Source organism: Galeopterus variegatus, unplaced genomic scaffold, assembly GCF_000696425.1.
Source record: "Galeopterus variegatus unplaced genomic scaffold, G_variegatus-3.0.2 Scaffold5580, whole genome shotgun sequence".
Lineage (NCBI taxonomy): Eukaryota > Metazoa > Chordata > Mammalia > Dermoptera > Cynocephalidae > Galeopterus > Galeopterus variegatus.
Window position 1 is genome coordinate 78,237 of NW_007731691.1, and position 22,483 is coordinate 100,719.

General features: G+C 39.7%; 1 pseudogene; it reads right to left on the reverse strand.

The window, feature by feature from the left end:
• Nucleotides 1-8,801: 8,801 nt before the first annotated feature.
• Nucleotides 8,802-11,276, reverse strand: LOC103605086 (annotated as a pseudogene).
• Nucleotides 11,277-22,483: the final 11,207 nt, after the last annotated feature.

Below are 22,483 nucleotides of genomic sequence, written 5' to 3' on the forward strand. Positions count from 1 at the left end.
CACCTGCTCTAATGTATTTTTCTTCCTTGATCTTTCTTCTGTATCATTAGGAACACTTTATCCTCCCACAACATCTGACATATTATTAGCACTGGATACAATCTTATAGAATGAATGAATAAATAAATGAACTGGGTTTTAAAACTGTGGAAGCAGATGCCTACAGGTGAAGGAAAGAACATTTTGGCTTGAATAAGTTTGGGAAAGCTCCTCACACACACACATGCATGCACCCCCCCACACACAAGCTTTTTAAAAACTCAGGCAAAACTACTTCTTTCTATTATCCTTGAGACATAAAATCTTTTGCTTCAGTAGGTGTTCAATAAATATCTGACTGTTTGATGCCCCAAAGTTCACATGACTGTTATAAAAGCATTGACTGAATTTATATAGATTTAATCTTCATTTAAAATATGGGGTTTTTTTAAATATGTTTTAAAATGGATTCTTCCCCCCCCACACACACACACATCTATGATGTGGACCTTCACAGTAGATGACCCTATCTACAATGCAGAGTAGTTGTGAGAATTAAAAATAATAAATATAAAGAGCCTAGCATAGTGCCTATACCATCAAAGATTTTCAGTAAAAATTAGCCTAATATTTTTATTCAGTTGTATTCATTATGTCGAGGCAGGATGCTGATGGTGGTAGTGCAGCTTTGATGTTTAGGTACAGAAAATTTGGTTTAGGTTCCTCCATACTGTTATAACTTTAGATGAATGATTTTCTGCCTCCTTTGTTTCATCTGAAATATGAGCAGCTTGAACTGACCAACTCCTCAGGCCTTTCCAGCTCTGATATCCTACGATTTTTACTCTGCTGTGAATGAATTTATTGGCATGGGTTTCAGTAAGAGTCATCCTTGCTCCTTCTCCCTTTCCTTGCATTAGTTTTAAAATCCAAGTGGCCACTATAGCTTTGTGGCTTTTAAATCAAGTCTATTTGCTACTTCTCATGAAGTGATTTTATAGGTCGTTGACTATTTTATGAGACATTCTTCCTATCAATTATTCTCTTTGAATTGCATGCTGATCCCTGCTGGAGGAGGACACCAGTGCTCTAAGTGTATTTTACTGTACTGTCATGTACTTTTATATTGCAGATGGACCCAAGAAAATCAGATTGGACTAACACATCTGCACACAGAACAATACCCAGGGCCCACGGAAATGACCAGGCCTTTTGGAATGAAAGCAGAGGTCACAGCTTTCTCTGACATCTCTCTCTAGGAGGGCCCACCTCATTAACTGCATCCTCTCTCCTAGTTTTTTCCTGATGTCTAGCTTGAAAAGCTCCTACTGCTATGATCTGACCTCTATATGTGTCTCCTGAGCTCTGCTAGGTGTGAACAGGTCATTCTGATTCATGATATTCATGATAAATTAGAATTTTCTGAAGAACTTTACCAACAATTTAAAAGGAAATGAAGAACTTAAAAAGGATAATAAATGCCCAAGAATATGGAATCCTGATCCTGTCACAAGTTCAGCCAGAGATCAGCTGCTTTGGCAACATTAACTCAAGTCTTCAGCCTTTTTCTTCTTCCCTCTCTCCTAGTTTGAAATGTTAGAAACAATATACCCAGCAACCTAGAAGTTTAACCTAGGATAGCCACTGACAGGCACTTCTATGAGATTCGCTGGAATTCTTAATCCTCCCCCAAACCTATTTCTACCTCTTCTCTCTGCCACCAGCAAGCCACTGCCTGGGGCATGGCACTTTCATCTATTCATTTGTACACTTCACAAATGTATTTCTTTGTTTGGAGCAATTGTCAAATACATCACAATCATGGCCCTTGAGGATTTCACAGTCCAGTGTGGGTTTCTCTGCATCCTAGTACTTATAGAAAGAGAATTTCTCCCTCAACTCTCTCCAGGTTTCCCTCCCTGAGTTTCAGGGCAGCCATCCTACATTCTTCCTTGAATTCTCTCTGGCTCTGGCATGGGGGTTCTGGAAGTCCTACTCTCTCTCCAGCTCCATTCCCTCTCTCTTTGTCTAATGCCAGATGGTAAACCTACTGTCCTATTGTTTTGGGGTGTTTTTTTAAAAATCTTTTTATTTTAAAATAATTATGGTTCACAGGACATTGAAAAGATAGTACAGAGAAATTCTACATACCCTCATTCAGTTTTCCACAGTGATTAAAGCTAATATAATTATAGTTCAATATCAAAACCAAGAAATTGACATTGATAAAATGTGTGTGCGGAGTTCCACATCATTTTATCAAACGTGTAAATCTGTGTAATTACCACTGCAGTCAAGATACATAACTATTCCACCACCAAAATGATCTCCCTATGCAACCCCTTTAGAGTCATACCAACCCCCTCCCCCACCCCACCATCCCTAACCTCTGGCAACCACTAATCTCTTCTCTATCTATATCATTTTGTCACATAAAGAATGTTATATAAATAAGATCATGTGGAATGTGACTTCTTGAGATTGGCTTTTTCACTCAACATAATGACCTTGAGGTTCATCCAAGTTGTTGGGTGTATCAGTAGTTTATTACTTTTTATTGTTGAGTAGTATTCCATGGTATGGAATGTACCATTGTTTCTCACCCATTCACTTATTGTGGGACATTTTGGTTTTTTACCAGTTTGGGCTATTAAGAATAAAGCTGCTATGAACATTCACTGATTCACAGTTCTTTTCTTTAAGCACCTGAAAAATACTGTGCCATTTCCTGATTTCCATGGTTTTGATGTCAAATCTGCCATCATTCTAATTGTTTTTCCACATTAGTAAGGTGTCATTTTTCTCTGCTTTAAAGACTTTCTCTTTCTCTTTAGTTTACAGAAGTTTATGCTGTGTCTTGGCATGGATTTGGGGGAGTTTATCCTGTTTGGGATTTTTTCAACTTCCTGAATCTGTATGTTTGTGTTTCTTGCCAAATTTGGAAAGCTTTTAGCCACTATTTCTTCTTATATTTTTCAGCCTCACTCTCTTTCTCCCATCTTAATATTCTGATGATGTCAGAACTTTAGTTATAATCCCACATGTCCCTGGAGTTCTATTAATTTTTTTAGTCTATTTCTTCTCATTATTTTGGGGTAATTTCTATTGTTCTATCTCCAAGTTGACTGATTTTGTCTCTGTCCCCTCCATTCTGATGCTGAGTTCATCCATTGAGAATAGAGGCCGAGCAAATCAAAGGATGCACAGGAACTTGACCATTGTGACTAGGCAGAGGGGAGAAACAAAGACATGGTAGAGTTGGGGTGGGGGAGAGGAGAGCTGTCCCATGAGGAGATGAAGGGAAAGCATAATAAGCAAAGCATTTTAGTCAGTAACAAACATGAAGTATTCTGGGGACAATTCCAGAGGCAATGCAAAGTCCTTCAACCTTTACATTTACCAACAAAATGCTCTATTAAAAGTCAAACTCTATTTTCAGTATCGGGAATACCAAAAAAAATAGTAACTCTTGCCTTCTAGAAGTTGGCCATAGTAGGAAGGAAGACCTTACACTGTGTAATGGTTGCTAGTGGGCTTATCTGATTGCTGTGGTGTGCACAGTATACCACAGGAAGAAGCAGGAAAGCACCTTCTTTAACCTGGAGGGAAGAAAAAGTGTGTCTTGGGTTCTGGAGATGATTCCTTGAAGTAAGTTATAAGGAATGGGTAAAAACTAGCTAGCAAAGGGGCTTGCGGAGTCCTATTGTAGAAAAAAGAAGAGGAATTTCAGATAGAGATTACAGCCCACCCAAAGTCAGGGAGATGTGAAGCAATGTGGCAGAATAAATATTCTGAACTTATGAAGACTACACCATAGACAAGTGCTTCCCACATTTTAGCATGTAGAAGAAGCTCCTGGAATGTTTGTTAAAACAGAGATTACTGATCCTCTGTCTCACCCCAAGACTGTGATTCAGAAAATCTGGTTGAGGGCCCTAGAATTTCTTTCAAGTTCCCAAGTGATACTAACGCCAATGGTATGAAGACCATATTTTGAATAGGACAATGACATGCCATCCCAGGAAGTCCAGTCTGAGTGCCAACCGTATCTCCATGAGATACAGCTGTAGATTTAATTCACACTCCAAGTTACCACATTAGGCATCACCATTTTCCTGGTATAATAAAATGCAATCTGAGTGAAGTACAATACAGAAACTCTGGCAAAAGTTTAATGGTCACTTTATAAAGGAATGGAAAAGGAAGCTGTTGAGCAAATAAATGTGTTAAAGGAGATAAGAAGAGGAGTTATTCATTTACCTGTAAAGGAAATAGGTTGCTTTTTGGTGTGGTCTCATTAAAAAAGCATGTGCATGTACTAATTATAAATCATTTTCATTGCTCATTAAAGACCTTTTACCAAGTGATACTTGGTTAGCCTATTTCTGCTTCTTTGTTCTCCTTTCCACATGTTCGCTAATGCCAGTCCTCAAAGTAGAGAGCAATCTTGAAACTTGCCCTTCATGCAAACACCTCACAATATCCTCTTAACAATGGGGTGGGGGTACTTAGCCAAAGTCTTTGAACTGTCTACTGTTTCTTTTCCTAGTTAATTATCGTTAAGGATATTTTCAAGGAGATATACACATCATTCTTATAATTTGGTGAGTTGATTAAGAATTCATGGCCTCCTGATGTTTCTCTGCAGTCTGAAGATTTTTCTCTCAGCTCATGTTGTCAGGTGAATGTTGTGAAAGTATGTTTAGGGCACTGTAAATGATGTCCCAATGGGAAAATGCAGCCTGAACTGATGAGTACAAAGGGCTGTTAATGAGATAAACTGTTAACAGGATCTTTATGGGACATATCATAGCTGGGCATTTTGAAGCACAAATTGTGTGTCTTTTAAAGATCTTTCTATTTCCAAAGGCAGAATTTATTACTTACAGGTATTAAAGATAATGTACCCCTTAAATCATTCTTACTTCAGTATTGCTATAGTATGTGACTCTGGTGGGCACTGGGAAGGTTTAACTTCTGTTTAAAAACCAGTGGGCCGGCCCGGTGGCGCACTGGAGAGTGTGCCGCTTGCAAGCGCGGCGGCGCTCCTGCCGAGGGTTCGGATCCCATGTGGAGACCGGTTCCCGCTCACTGGCTGAGCGTGGTGCGGGCGCAACACCGAGGGTTGTGATCCCATTACCGGTCAGTAAAAAAGACAAAAAGGAAAAAAAAAAAAAACAGGCTTATGAGGAAAAAGAAAGGGTCTCTTTGTAGACTATCTACATTATATTGACAGGACCAATGCTATGTACACAGAGGATATGATTGAGTGGCATCTGATTTCACGCCATTCTAACTGTTCACATATGCATGGCCTGATCATCCTGTACGTCAAGATGTAATTTATAAATGAGAACATAAGCATTTAATTTATAATCACTAAGAAAATAAACAGATTAAGGGAGCAATACAAAAGCCCAAGAAATAACTCCAGATTTATGATTGTTTTTCAGTTTTCCATGAACCGTGAAATAATGTTTAATCTTTTATGCATTATTGTGTAATGCCACAAGCTTTCTTCAGAAGTAACTATATTTTAATGCCATCTAATTTTGCTGATGCACTTCAAATTATTAACTGGATATACTCCTGTTCATAGTACATGTTATTTAAAGCAAGCAAAAATAATGATTGTACTAAGAGTTGCGATTAATAGTTGAAGATAGACTGCAAGGAGCCTGATTGGAGATAATGACCTAAAGTGCCAAATTAAAAGTAGTGTTTTCCGTTATGAAATAAAATGGAAATTACAACAACTATAAATGAAGATACAGCATGATAGAGCCTGTGCTTGATTTTCTTCTCCAAACTCTCCTATAAGACTTAGTAAAAGCTAGAGAGGGTGCAAAGTGTGAAATTTGCATGTTTCCTACTGACCCTTACAGAGATTTGCCTTCAGACATGAATAAAAGGAAAAAACAAGGATGCAGAACTGAATTGAAGCGTTCTGACACATTCTAGAGAGCATTATTCTTAAATTTTTACTCTCTAAATTGATTACTTGGGTGTCACAAACAGGCAATTGGTCTGCTGTTTTATATCCTCCATACTAAGAAACCTCTTTCAATTCATGTTTTTTCCTTGAATAGACTGGGTATTTTTAAAAAGTTTTTAGCTGGGGTTTTCCTCTCATGGCAGATCTGTGGAGCAAAGCAATGTGTTGTAGAAGTCTGTCCCTTCATTTCCATTGAAAAAGGAATCTGTGTTTCTCAGTTGGAAAAGGACCATATACTTAGGAGAACACCCTACCACCAACTGAAATTGGTTTAGAATTAGTAGTAATGTGATTAAAAAAAAGACTTACCTCTAATAAAACTGAAGTGAATAAAGTGAACCTATAATTCTGAAAGAGATCATTAAATAGTAATGTGCATAATGTAAACTGCACTAGTCCATTTTTGTGTTGCTATAACAGAATACCTGAAACTGGGTAATTTATAAAGAACAGAGGATATCTGGCTTATGATTCTGGGACAGCTGTATCTCACGTGGGCCTCAGGCTGCTTCTACTCAAGGCAGAAAATTGCAGGCAGCCAGTGAGTATAAGTAGACCACATGGTGAGAGGAAGCAGGGTCGGGGCGGGGAGGAGCCAGGGTCTTTTAAACAACCAGCTCTCAAGGGAACTAATAAAGTGAGAACTCACTCACTACCCCCACCCCCCAGGGAGAGCATTAATCCATTCATGAGGGTCTGCCCCATGACTCAAACAGCTCCCAACACTGCCACATTAGGGATCAGATTTCCACATGAGTTTTTGGGAAGACAACACTCCTAAACTCTATCATAAAACAACTGGAACTCTTATATATTGCTGGTAGAAATGAAAATTGGTACAATAACTTTGTAAAATGGTTTAGTAGTATCCACTAAAGTGAAATATATGCATACCATATAACATCAGTCCTACTCCCAACATACATGTCCTTATGTCCAAAAAACAGTGTGCACAGAGCAGTATTCAAAACAGCCAAAAACTGGAAACCAAGTCAAATGTCCATCGCCAGTAGATTGAATAAATAACATGTGCTATGGTCATACTCTGGAATACTATACAACAATGGAAAAGAATAAACTACTGCTGCACACAACAATATAAAGTGGAGTAAAAGGATTCACACACAAAAGAGTAAACATGATATGACTCCATTTACATAAAATTCAAAAGCAGGTAAGATTAATCTATGCTGTCAGAGGTCAGGAAAGCAGCTGCCTTTGTGATTGAGGGGAGACATGAGGGAATGTGCTGAGATGTGAATTCTCTATATCTTGATGTGGGTAAAAATTCATCAAGCTGTATTTACTTCATATATGTGTACCTTACTATTTGTAAATTATATCTCATTAAAAAAGAAAAATAAGGTCAACAGGTACAAAGTTACAGTCAGGTGGAACAAATAAGTACTAGTGTTCCATTGCACATGGAAGGGTGACTATAGTTAATGATAAGATATCATATATTTCAAAATAGTTAGAAGAGAGGATTTTGAATGCTCTCACCACAAAGAAATGCTAAATGTTTGAGGTGATAGATACACTAATTATCCTAATTTGATCATTACACATTGTATACATATATCAAAATGTCACACTGTACCCTATAAATATGTACAATCTTTATGTGTCAATTAAAAATAAAGTAAAACTTTTTAAAAAAGCAATGTGCTTGAACCTTACCAAGGCATGCCTTTAGTCAGTTAACATTTAACACTGTAGCCTCAGTTTTCTTTTCCTTTTTTTTTTTTTTTTTTTTTTTCGTACAGTTACATGGAGTCTTTATGGCAAAGAGAACATTTAGCAGCTTTGAATATTGGGGCATCTCCTTTTTACTCAACACAAGCACTCTAGGCCTTATAAGTGAAACAGGAAACAAGCCCTAAAAAAAATTTAAAAAATAAAATAAATAAAAGCTCAAGAAATTCTAAGAGGTCTAGTTTTCTGATGCTGGGTTTTGTAGTTTTTATTTGTTTTTGTTTTTTTTTCCAATGACAAGCCCAGCTGTTGATGGGCAGAGGACTGGGGGAACCTGTGTTGTGCTGAATACTGCCTGGAGGTTGATGAGCTGACTTCTCCCTCCACATCATCCCCCTGCCTCAGGACAGCCCCCAGAAGAGGAAGACTGCAGGTCCAGGACCCCAGCACTGCCAGCACAGCACCCCCGCTACAGAAGTGCAGGCAGGCCGTGAGGGGTGGGGAAACACAAACCAGGTGGGAAGAGGACAGCATTCACATGCAGGCTCTGATGGAGACAGGGGGAGCCTAAGCCCAGGGGTGGCTGGGGCATGGAGGGAGATGGTAGTGGCAGGGCATTGAGTGACATGCTTGGTGTTGGGGCTGCTGCAGCAAAGGCCTTCCCTTCCCTGTTCACTCTGCATTTTGACTCTTGACCTCCAAGCCAACATTGGGTCCCAGTGGCTCCCACTGCACTAAAACCGTACAGGAGATATCCAACAGCTCCCCTTTAGGGAAGCCAAAGTGCAAGGAGCAGAAAGTTAACAATGTGCCTCCCTGCCCCTACCCTATGTACACTCCCCAGGGTAAAATGGGGTTTATCACACCCATAACGTAGGCCCGCTGCAGTCACTCAAACCTGCCTCCTGGAATCCTGGCCTAAGCCAACCTTAATCTTCCCTTTGACTTTCTTCTCACTTCGACTTGTTGGGCTTCTTCCCTTCCTCCCTTCCTTTCTTCCTTCCTCCTTCTCTTCCCTCCCTCCCTCCCTCTCCCTTTGCTGGCCTTTGCTCCCTGTAGCTCCTCTATCTCCAGCAATGCCAGCACCACCCTTCCTTCACAGGAAAGGGGTAGGGGTGACGATCCTGTCCGCTCAAATGGTCTGGCCACTTCTGCCCCACCCCAATAGGGGAAGCTGAGCCAGGCAGCGCCTGTGCCTGCCGCCTCCTCTACAGCGACCCGCAGTCTCCCATTTGAGAAGATGTGTTGGATAAGAAGGCATGATAAAGTACCCCCATGAAGGTCCAGGCCCAAGCCCAGCCCATCTCCAATTTCGGTCTTGATGAGCGTCCACCCCGCTTCCTCCCCAGGCTTTCTTTCTCTGGTCCTTTGGCTTCCTCTCCTGCCCCCCGGGCCTGCCAGTCAGCCATCTCATGAGGAATGAGGAGGATGCTGCCATCCCCCCCATACTGGAGGGCGTACTGACTGGGTGAGTAGGGCCACCCATTCTCATCCCGCAGTCGTCCAAACACCTCCTGGTATAGGCTCTGGACCTTCTACTTCATCTGCTACAGGGACCGCCGTAACTCCACCTTCTCCCGCAGCAGCAGAGCCTTATCGGATTCCAGTTTGAGGATAGTGTCCAGCTTGTGCTTGCAGCAGTTCTGTGCCGCCATCTTGTTCTTGCCCCGGTGCCGACGTCCCGGATGAGGCTCAGCTGCGCCTTGCTTGACTGGTACTCAGCAGCTCATTGAGCTCCTCCACAGGCCGATTGATGATGCTGTCATTGGTGAAGGAGAACTTCATGTCTCCAGCTTGTCCAGTAAGTGGACCTGCTTCTCCTTGTTGCCTTTCTTGAGAGTGCTGGGTGGTGGCAGGTCAGCAGAAGAGAGGGCACTGGGTGCCATGTTGTACGTGTGGTCATGGCACACATGACCCAAGTAGGGCAGGCAGGAGAGCTGAGACAGATCCTCATAGCTCATGAGGCAGAACTTGGAATACTCACACTGGTAGCCCACAGAGCCCAGGGTCTCAGAGTTAGAGCTGTAGCCAACAGCGCCTTACTCGGAAAAGGAGGATGAAGCAGAGGAAGAGGAGGAAGAGGAAGAACTGCTCAGGGAGGAAAGGCTATGGCTCCAGTCCAAGGAAACGCCTGAGTTAGAATCAAATTCCTCCTTGAACTGGGAGACCTGCACAGGGTTAAAGCCTTCGTCAGTGGCCGAGTCCATCAGGCTGACCTCATCCAGCATTGCTTCCTCTAACAGACATCCCCTCACTGGGTCAGGCAGCTCTGGGCTTGCTGTATCATTGGCTGTGTCATTGAGCTGCGGTAGAAAAAAGATCCTTGACAGATTGATGGAGCCAAAGGTGGAGTTGAGGCTGGTGGAATTGCTGGGGACCCGCGGGAGCAGCGTGGAGCTGCTGGCCACAGGCAGGCTTTCCACCTAGGGGCTGAAAAGTGAGAAGTCCTGGCTACAGCTCCCCAGGGATGCCTGATGCAGGCTGACATTCTGATTGATGGGAGTGTTGGGGGCAAGGCTGTAGTTGGCGCTCAGTTGGTCTCCAGGAGGAGCACTGTACAGGATCTCACTTGCTGATATGTTCACTTCCATGGCCTGCATTTCCATGATGGATATGAGATCTTGCCTCTGCTGTTCCAAATCAAATCGTGATTCTGTCCTGATCAGGAGAGGAGACAGGTTGTTTTGAAGAGCTGGGGGCTCACTCTCGCTAGGCACTGCTTCTGTTATGCTGGAAATGTCTGCTGGAAACTCAGCATTCTCCCCAAAGGGGCAGGTGGCCTTCAGCAGCCTAAGGCACTCTTCCAGGGACAGGGCTGTCTGGTCCGCCCCACCAGGCACCTGTGCAGGAAAGCTCTCCCCCATCTCTCCATTCGTTAACAGGTTCTGTGCCGGAGCTTCCACATCCTTGCCTGCCCAGGTGTCCTCCTGTTGTTCTCCATCTCGCACCTCCTTATCTACATCCTGTTCCTTCTGGTGATGACTATAGTCAAAAACCTCATGCCCAGCCCCCAGATCAATTTCCTGTCACCAAAAGATGTCTATGTCCTCTTTGGTTAAGTCTCCACTGACCAGAGGGGCTACAGCCCCCAAATCCTCCAAATTGTCACTGAATCCCTGTTCTGTTTTGCTTTCTCTCACCCTGTTGTCTGGGCCTGTCACATCTTGGAGGCCACTGGAACTCTTGAGGGCAAGGCCTGAGCTGGGCTGGCTGCCAGAGACAGACCCCTTCATGTCCTGGTGAACCAACCAGGCATTTACCTCTGTGCCTGGCACCTGGAACCTGTCCAGGGCCCTCACCTGACTGAGGAGCTGCCAGGCAATGAAGTAATTGTCCAGGTCTATGCTCTTAGGGTGGATACCATAGCTATATGAGGTATTCCTCATGGTATGGAACTGGGCCTGAGTATAGGCAGAACTGGGCCCCAGGATGATCTTCCAGAGTCGGGGGAGCTGTGAAGTCAAGAAAGCATCCACGTCCACCTGCACCTCAATCAAACTCAGCAGAATAGTGAACTGGAGAAGTCCTTCCATTAAGTATTCCTTCAGAGAAAGCATTGCTGAAGGACTAGAATGTTCGTGCTTTTTGGTTTTTAAATCTTCCAAAAGACAAATCAAGGTCACTGTTCTGCCACTCCAGCCAGCAGGATATCCTCCTCCATGCGAAACCTTGTATCCAACCCTGGCAGAACACAGGGGCTGAGCTCCCTGATGGCCCCAGAGGAAAGCACACCCCAAGGAGCCAAGACCACACTCCAGACCACATTCACTTTTCCCTTCGCAATACCTCATTTCCAAAAGTACAACTGTTCCTAACCCAGTTCAGGCCCTACATGTCTTATGGTATCCACAGTCCACATAAGTCACTTGCTCACTCACTTTAGTTGTCCTCTCTATAGATTCTGCTGCAGACTATTCTCAAGAACAGCTGATGGATTATTTTTTCTTCTCCCTCCTCAGGTTTATTTTCTTTGGCTGGAGCTACCAGCCTTTTGTCTTGGGTCAGAGTGTCCTGCCTCCTCCACAGTTACCAAGGAGGTTTCCAGAGAAACCAAAGTCCGGCTAGGACAAAGTCACCATGCCCACTCTTGGTGCCTCACCTTCTAGCCTTTTGGGGCAGCAGAGAACTTGTAGCCTCAGTTTTCATAAGGAACTGATGAAAGAAATCTTTCCTTTCATAAGGGACATTAAGCAACACACTAGACACTTGATTATGTTTTTGCAAAAGACACAAATGTTATTTATTTAAGTTCTTACATGCAATATTATATTTCTATTTAATTTTTAATAAAAAGAAACTATTTTCATTCATCATTCTTTCATTCATTTATGTAACAAATGATGAGAATTTACTATTATCCAAAAATATATTAATTCATAGAAATGTACTTTTTTATTTAGCTGTAAGAAAACTAACAATTAAAAGTGGTGTTTAAATATTTTAAGTATTTCATACTTGGTATCTGTTAATGAATTTTCATTCCTTTTTTACGTTCCATTGTCCTACACTACAGAGCTTTTAGCTTGAAAAGTAAATAGAGAATATAAGCATCATCAGACACACCTACATCATTCTCTCTCTTCTTCTTGTGCTCTCTTTCTCTTCCCCTCTCAAATGCAACACCCATACATAGGCACAGAAATAGTAAAGAAAAGTGAAAAAGTTTCACCATAAAAAGCAGTTTAGATATAGTTGTGTCATGTTGGCCTGTCCTGAGACTTTCAATGCAAATTTTTCTTAAAGGCCTAAGTGAAGGACTTCACATTTTTAGGCCAACTCCATGGGCCATGTTCCCTTCTGTAATGCAGGAGCTCCAAATCTGAGAGGGCACTCATGTAGTGTTTACTTATTCTAAAGAAATCATCTGGAGGTCCAGTGGGTAGAGACATTGGTTCATTAAACTCACAAGAGACACCAATGGCAGCTGGTCGGCGAGAAGTCCTTGTCAGCACTGAGTACATACAACAGTTATATAGTTAACAGATGAAAGTAGGGGTGTGAATCATTTTCAGGCTTACGTGCAGACCCTCACCCAGCTCACATAACTCAGAGCATGCTAGAGAACTGGCTGGGTAGACAAATTAATCTACCCACTACTCTACTGGTGCTAGAGCATTTGTTCATTTACTTAGTAGGGTCCCCACTCCCTCCAGCATTCTGTTTGTCCTAAAGGGGACACACCTTTCCTTGGGTGACTACCTTGGATGGGGGTAGGGGGAACTTTGGTGTGCACAGGGAGGGGGGATAGGGCTATGTCCAGCATTTACCCTACACCTGCTTAATAATTTTGTTGTTTATCTCATTGTGGCAGATGCCAGTCCTTAATTTCCAGGGGTCTGTGTCAAGCGTACAAATATAAAATGCAAAAGCTTAACAGTAACAGCATCAGAAATCATTTGCTAGTTTGATTCCCAGCACAATTAATATTTATCAAATGCCCACAGGAGGCATGAAATCATATTAGGCCTTATATTCCATACCAAACTCTCATTTTGGCTCTCTTTGGTATATAATTCAGGTTGACATGTCAATGAAATATTGAAAAGGGTAATCATATTCATGACTTTTTGAAGAAATTTCCCACTGGGAAGAAGACTAGATCCTTGGTTTAAGAGAACGAGAGCAAGTGAGAAAGAGAGAGAGAGAATAAAAGAAATTCATTTATGTTATTTATTTGCTTTATGTTATTATTAAATAGTTATTTATTGAGCATCTACTATGTGTAGGTGATTCAATAAAATGGGTCACAACTCAGCTGGTCTGTGGAGTAAGCAATTAATTGGACAGGGGAGAGAATTATTAAATTGAGCCTGAGATTATGGGATCAGTAAGGAGTTTGGTGTCCGTATTATGAGTCAAATTCCTAAATTTCCAACTTCTAATCTTTTCATTCCTTTTACACCCAGCAGTACCAGATTAATACAGATAATTATAATTAGAATCTACTACCATTTTGATGACTCCTTCATCTGCTTTGCCAGCTTAATTTTCTCTGGCCTTGAAGTGAAGCCTTTAACGGGGACATTGGAAGAAGGAGCAAATTTGTGGAAAGAGACTATTAGCTCTATTTAAAACATATTAAATTTGAGGTATGTATCAAGGGAAATTCAGGTGAAGGTCAAGTGAAATGGGAACACAGATGTAACAATCAATATTAGATTAACAGTGGTGACATCAACACGAAAGGCAGAGTAAGGACCTCCACAAAGCCAATTCCGCATAAAAGCAATGAGAACACTGGCAAAAATCATCAAGGTTTTCAGAACTCTGGAAATTAACCAAAAGTTTGCAACAATCCGAGGAGCATTTATTAAAGAAAAATGACTAAATCCCATTAAGAAGAGTGAGATTTTGGGCATTTTAACTTTTCCCACTTCCATCCCTCCAGACACTGGAGGGGAAAATATGTTTTTGGAGGCCCCTAAAAACACCATTCTCAGATAATTGTTATCAGGTGATCTATCTGGCAGTTACTGAGAAGCCCCCATTCTTAGGGCTTGTCTTTATTTGACCTGACACAGACTTTACTCAGGGAAGACAATGCAGACAAATCCCTGGAGGCATTTGTGAAAACAATCAGCAGCAATTGTGAACGATCCTGCGGCAAATAAGAACTTGGCCAAAAAAATAAATAAATAAATAAAAGGAATAGTTAGAGAATGAGATACCATAGGAGACTTTGAAAAGCTCCACCATATTCCTGGGAATCTAGAAGGTTGTTGCAGGGAACCCTAAGCATTTTTAATTGTTGAGCTTTTCCCTTTTCCACTTGAGAAACTGTTTTAGAAACTTTATGCTCCCCTGGAAACTCAAGCCCCTGCCATCTTACCCTGCTTGCTTCTTGGGCCCGCCTTCTGTGAGATAACAGCAGTCTCACACCCTCCCCCAGGGGCCAGAGGCAAATTAGGCTCCTAAAGTGACCAATGGACTGTGTCCCACAATCAGCCAATCCAAATTAACAGGACAGCATCCCTCATTTACATAAGAGGACCTGAATGAGAGCCTAGGAGAAAGAAAGGGAGGAATTTAGGCTATATAAGGGCGTCAGTTCCTTTGTTCGGGGAGTTTTCTGCCCTCCAGTGCCCTCCTTGCTTGCAAGCAATAAAGCACTATAACACTGAACAAAGAGCTGCAACAGTAAAATAAAGAGCTATAAAACTACAATGGACGCCAGTCTTGGATTCCCCACAACAAGGTCATGCACATGCACAGGGCTATGTGCATCCCAGGCAGTTCTCATGTCCAGGAAACACCTAAGAAGGCTGCAAGCACTCACCGTTAGCTAAAGTTGAGGTTCTGCACAAGGTTACAGTAGTGTTGTAAACTTCCCGGCTGAGTGTTGAATGCAAGGCCCAAAACACAGGCAGAGCCCCACTGCAAAGACTAGAGAATTATCTGTTCCAGGCATTTAAGGAAATCTAAATCCAATTACTAGCTGACCACTAAACTAACAGAATAGAAACTTTTATGGCCATACATGACAAGTACAGACTTTACATAATCAGTTCATAAAAGTCACTAAGCAAACAAATAAAAACAACTACAACAAGTTAGCAGCAACAACAAGCCTCGGAAACAGGGCAGAATGATTTTGAGAGTCACTATAATCAATTATTTAAAGTATCCAGTTTTCAACAAAAAATTATGTGACATGAGGAGAAATAATAAAATATGGCCCTGTAGGGTAAATGTTGGATGTAGACCTATTCCCCTTCCCTGCGCATACCAGAGATCTCCTGCCCTAGGAAACTACCCCTGACCGAGGTAGTTACTTAAGGAAAAACAAGTCCCCTTTAAGACAAATGGAAGGCTGGAAGAAGCAGGGACCCTAAGTAAATTAGCATTTTCTTGTTAAACTACTCTGGCACCAGGAGAGTAGCAAGTAGATAAACTTATCTACTCAGCCAGAGCTCCTGCCTGCTTTAAGTTATGTGAGCTGGGTGAGGATCTATGGATAAGCATGTAAATGACTTACACCTCTACTTTGTTACACCTCTGATTTGTTCACTATATAACTGTTGTATGCACCCCATGCTAGGGAGGATTTCCAGCTGGCCAGCTGCAGTCAGCAATTCTCATAAGTCTAATAAACTGATGTCTCTACCTATTGAACCAGGTCAGTTCTTTGGAATAGGCAAACGCTACATAAGTGCCCTTTCAGATTTGGGGCTCCTGCAATACAGGCCCAGATCAGGAAAAGAAGTAGTGAATAGAAACTATCTTTGTGGAAGCCAGACATTGCACTTACTGGGCAAAATGTTAAATCAACTATTTTAAGCATGTTCAAACAACCCTAAAAAATCATGCCTAAAGAACTAAAGAGAAGCATGAGAATGATGTCTGACCAAATGGGGAATATCAAAATAGATAGAAATATAGCTCTATGTTTCAGTACTATAGGGTCTGAGAAGTCTAACAGTCTTCCTTCATTTCATCCCACTTTCTCTGTTTTCTTTAGTCCAGCTGGCAGTGTTTTTGCTAGTATAATCCCTAATTCCATCTCTATCATATCATTATTATTTCTATTCATGGCTTCTTTTTTTTTTTGCAGCTGACCAGTGTAGGAAACTAACTCTTGACCTCGGTGTTAAAGGGCTGTGCTGTAACCCACTGAGCTAATTAACCAGCCCATGGCTTCTTTTGAGATGGCAAATTAGACCCATCGTTTACAATCACACTTTAAATTCAAAGATATAAATAGGTTGAAAGTAAAAGGATAGAAAAAGATATACCATGCAAATAAGAGCTGAAATAAATATTCTAATATCAAATGAAATTGAGTTTAAGATGACAGAAATTGTTACTAAAGACAATGACATTATATAAGGGTAAAAGGGTCAATTCATCAAGAAGACGTAACAATTCTATACGTGTATGTCTCTAACAACAGAGCCCAAAAAAACATGAAGTAAAATCTGACAGAACCGAAGGTAGAAATAGACAATACAACAATTAGAATTGGAGAATTCAATATCCACTTTCAATAACAAATAGAACAAGTATCAAAAAATCCACAAAGAAATAGAAGATTTGAGCAACAATATAAACCAACTAGACCTCTCTAGACTACTCCACTGAACAACAGAATACACGTTTTTCTCAAGTATGCATGGAAAAATCCTTGAGGATAGACCATATGTTAGGCCATACAATGTCTCTATAAATTTAAGTGGATTAAAATCATACAAAGTACGTCCTCCAAACATAGTGAAATAAAATTAGAAAGTAATAAGAAGAAATTTGGGAAATTTACAAATATATGAAAACTATAAGTCTTACTCCTAAATAACAAATGGGTCAAAGAAGAAATCACAGGAAAATTAGAAAATAATTTAAAATGAATGAAAAGAAAAATACAAATACAAAGTATATGAAATGCAGTGAAAGCAGTGCTTACAGAAAATTTATAGCTGTAATACTTATATTAAAAATGAAGAAAGATCACAAATTAATTACCTAAAATTCTACCTTAAAACCCTAGAAAAAGAAGAGTGACCTAAACCCCGAGCAAAGAGAAGAAAGGAAATAATGATTAGAGAAAAATTAATGAAATAGAGAAAAGAAAACAAAAGAAGAAAATCAATGAAACCAAACTTGGTTCTTTGGAATGATCAATAAAATTAATATATCATTAGCTATACTGACCAAGGATAAAAGAGAGGAGACTCAAATCCTTAAAGTCAGGAAGGAAAGAGGGAAGGTTACTACCTATATTATCAAAATGTAAATAATTATATGGAAATGCTATAAACAACAGTATGTCAATAAATTAGATAACTTCAATGAAATGGACAAATACTTGAAAAGAAATAAACTGCAAAAACTGACTCAAAAAGGAATAGAAAATTTGAATACACCTATAACAAATAAAGAAACTGAACTATCAATAAAAATAAACTTCCCATAAAGTAAACCCCTGACCCAGATGGCTTCACTGGTGAATTACAGCAAACATTTAAAGAAAAATTAACACCAAACTTCACAAATTCTTCCAAAACAGTAGAAGAGGAGGGGACCCTTTCCAATTCACTCTATGATGCTAGTAATACCCAGATACCAAAACCAAGCAAAGACATAACAAAAAAAGAAAACTACAGACCAATATGGTTACAGATGAAAAATCTCAACAAAATTCTACCAAATGGAATCCAGCAACATGTAAAAGAGATTATACATCATGACCAAGTGGGATTTACCCAGCAATTTAAGGTTAGTTCAACATAGAAAAAACAACCAATGTGATATACCTTATTAATAGAATAAAGGACACCCCCCCAAAAAAAACTCGCATGATTGTCTCAAAAGATACAGAAAAGACATTTGACAAAATTCAACACAACTTCAAGGTGAAAACACTTAGGAAACTAGAAACAGAAGGGAGCTTACTCAACCTGATAAATGGCATCTAGGAAAAACATACAGCTAACATATACTTAATGGAGAAAAACTGAAAGTTCTACCCCAAGATCAGGAACAAGACAAGAATATCTGATCTTGCCACTTAATATTGTTTAAATGGCAATATTCCCCAAATCAATCTACAGATTCACTGCAATCCATAAAAAAATTTCACCAGGATATTTCTCAAAGATTGGCAAGCTAATCCTAAAATTTATATGGAATTACAATGGACCTAGAATAACAAAACAATTTTGAAAAAGAAAAGTTTGAGGGCTCACAAATTTTGATTGGAAAATCAACTAGAAAACTACAGTAATCAACACAGTGCAGTACCAGCATAAGAATAGACAAAGATCAATAGAACAGAATTGAAAGTCAAGAAATAAATTCTTACATTTATGATCAATTGATTTTCAACAAAGGTGCCAGGACAATTCAATGGGGGAAAGAATAGTCTTTTCAATGAATGGTGCTGGGACAACTGAATATTCAAATGCAGAAGAATAAGTTTGGCTCTTACATCATGTTATACACAAAAATTAATTCAAAATGCATCGAAGTCCTAAGTGTAAGCTAAAGCTACAAAACTCTAATAAGAAAACATATGAGTAAATCTGAATGATCTCAATTTGGCAATGAAATCTTAGTTATGACACCAAGATCATGAGCATCAAAAGAAAAAATAGATAACTTGGACTTCATCAAAATTATAAACATCTATGCTCAAAGGACACTATCAAGAAATTAAAAAGACAACCCATAGAATGGAAGAATACATTTGCAAATCACATATCTGATAAGGGGCTAGTATCCAGAATATACAAAGAATTCTTACAACTCAACAATAAAAAGAAAAATTACCCAATTTTTAAAAAGGCAAAGATCCAAATAGACATTTTTCCAAAGAAGATATACAAATGGCCAATAAGCACATGAAAAAATAATCAACATCATTAGTCATTAGGGAAATGAAAATCAAAATAACAAAGAGATACAACTTCACACCCACTGAGGCAGCTATAATAAAAAAAAGACAAAAAATAGCAAGTGTTGGTGAGGATATGGAGGAACCCAAATCCTTATATGCCCACTGTAAGAATGTAAAATGGTGCAGCTGCTTTGAAAAATGGCTTGGCCGTTCCTCAAAAAGTTAAACATTGAGTTAACATATGACCCAGCAACTCAACTCCCAGATATATATGCAAAAGAACTGAAAACGTATGTATGCCCATGCAAAAACATGTACATAAATTTTTATAGTAGCATTATTCATAATAGTGAAAAATTGAAAAAGAAAAGCATATGGTATAAATACACAATGAAATATTATTTAGCCATAAGAAGAATGAAATTCTAATGCAAGCTACAACATGGATCTATCTTGAAAGCAATTATGCCAGGTGAAGGACACCAGACACAAAAGGCCACATATTGTATGATTCCATTTATGTGAAACATCCAAAATAAGCAAATCCATAGAGACAGAAAGTAGATTAGTGGTTGTCAGAGGCTGCAAGGAGGGAGGAATGGGGAGTGACTGCTAATGGGTACAAGCTTTTTGGGGGTGGGAGGGGAAGTGATGAAAATATTCTGAAAGTAGATTGTGGCCGTGGTTGCACAACTATGCAAATATACCAAAACCCACTGAATTGCATATTTTTAAATGGTGAATTTTATTTGTATCAATTACATCTCAATAAAAAAATTAATATTAGATTGACATGGGTGTCAGCATGTGAAAGCATGTAGGAAGAATAGAAAAGAGCAGGGAGAACAAATGCTTTACTGGGAGAACTGGACGCACTGAAGCCAAAAACAGAGAAAAGAAGGGAAATTTGAGGGATAAAAGGGAAACAGAAGTAGTTGCCATGGGAAGCCAATCTAGGGGAGAATTTCAATAAGGGAGGGTGGTCATGAGGATAAAACTTCGGAGTGGGAGAGAAGGGGGTAAACTGAAAGTGCTTTCGATTTGAGAATTATGTATTGTGAAGTGTTGAGGGAGATAGGAGTGAGAATGAGATGTAAGTAATGTGGTTATTTCACTCATTCGTGCACTTTGTTATTGAAGAAAAGGAATAAAATAGAATTATAACTCAAAGGGGTGGCAATGTCATGGAAACATTTCTAAGCATAAAGGAGAATTCAGTATGTGGGGGAAGATAAGGATCTGTGAACATTGGACAGGGCTAGTGGTATGGCAGACACTATGGAAAGGAAATTGAAAGATCAAAAACAAAAGAACAGGGTGTTTTAGTCAGAAGAGAGAAGTTTGTAGTTGGAGTTCTTGGAGGTGGTTCATAAGTAATAACCATGCTGATGGGTCACGGAAGTAGCAGGGAGACAAAGGATGTCAGAATGGAAAAGTTCAGGACTGTGAAGCCAGCCTGCATGAAAATGGATGAGGAAGTCACCAGGAATGTTATACAAGGAAGGGGATGAAGAAGGGAACTCTCAGCCTGGTGCTGAAAAGACCAAGAAAAATCAGAAAATATTCAGAAGGTTAAGAGACACTAAATGATCTCCCCAAGTTCCCTCCAGGTACAAATTGGCAGAGCTGAAATAGGAAGTCAGCTCCTTCTGACTCCAAAGCTCATGCTTTAGCCATTACAGTGATGTTTACTTAAGCATGCTAATGTGTTAATTCTGAAGGCAGTTACATAGAATGTGTTTCAGCTTTCAACGTGCTTTGTGACTAGATAACATGTCTATGCAGTAAATGAATGTGATACCATAGTCTCTTCTTCCTAGAATGAAATTGCACAATGAAGTCATTTTTTTCAGGTAGATTAAGGAGAACTACTCTAGTAAACAATGCTGAAGATAATTTTCCTTCTCATTCCAGCTTCTTTTTATGCATAAATGCTTTTCAGTGTACTTTTTCTGTGTACAGAAAAAAGTAAGCAGAGATAATTTAGTCATATAATGAATCCGGAGAAAACACAAATGGCCAATAAACATATGAAAAGATGTTCCATCTCACCAGTAATCAGGGAAATGTAAATTAAAACAGCAGTGAGAGAGAATCTTTTACTCATCGGACTAACCATAATTAAAAAGTGTGACAATCACCAGTATAGAGGAGGAGGATGGGTAAACAGATTATCTCATACCGTGCTTGTGGGTATGTAAACTGGAACAGCCACTTGGCAGAAAAGTGTGACAGTATCTGGTAAAAGGAGAAGGCAACAACACTACAACCTAGCATTTCCACTTCTGGGTATGCACCCTAAGAAACATGTGACCATGTACACAAGAGGATACACAAATGGACGTTTATTACAGCATTGTCAGAAATAGCAAACAAGTTAGGAACAACCCAAATGCCCATCAATGAAGAAATGGATAAAATATGGGATCTTCATTGAATGGATTGCTATCCAGATAAAATAAAGGAACCAGAGCTATATGAATTAGTAAAGATAGTTCGAAAACACTTAATATTGTTAAGAACAACAAAAAAACAAGTTACAGAATGAAATGTATAGAACAATTTCATACATATATAAAGTTTCTCAAAGCCCATAGAAATATTACATCCTGTTTCTAGATTTCTATCGATGTATGCAAAAGTATTAAAAAGAACACTTTACAGTAGTTGTCTCTGGGGAACAGGGAGAGGGTAACAGGCTAGGGATATGGTCAAAGGGGAGGGAGTTGTACATCTTCCTATTATTCCTAAAAATAAAACATGCATATATGAATTGTACTTTTTAAAAATGTACACATATACACAAAGGCTAGAGGAAATATAAAAATTATTAACAGTTTTAAAAACTGGGACATGAGAATTTGGGTTTTCATTATATATTATTCTTTTGAAAAGTATAACTTTCTAAAAGAAAATCAAATCCCCTAGCATTATTCCAGAAGCATAGTTGTTCTATCTGTCCCAGGGAAAGAGAAAAATAAGGCTTTCTTAGGAGTCGACTGGTCAGACTGTATACTGGATGCTAATGTTCTGTGACTGGTCCAGACAGGTGCATCAAATGGGTGCATTTACTTTCAAGTTAACTATGTATATCCCTTTTCTGTGGAAATCCCACTGGACTCTGTGGAGAGAGATTCCATAGCAAACTTAGATGTTTAAGAAAGTTACTATTCAAGAGTAGAGTATGAAGAAATTAGCTGCTCCAATAAAGACCAGACAAAAGAAATTCTCTCTGGAGAGAAGAAAAGCACACAAGAGAATAGACAGAATATTTAGGTTACTTCCACTTCACACAATCCTCCTTCCAGCTGGGCAGCTTCTTCTAACACATGCTGTTCTTGTCACCATTCTTGGAATAACTCTTGGGTCTCAGTCTGACGCTCTGTCTGTGACTATAAACAACTCTTCCTCTACAGTTAGCACAGCCACAGAATAATGACACTGCTTTAGAGACATGAATCATCACATAAATACTTTCTTATTAT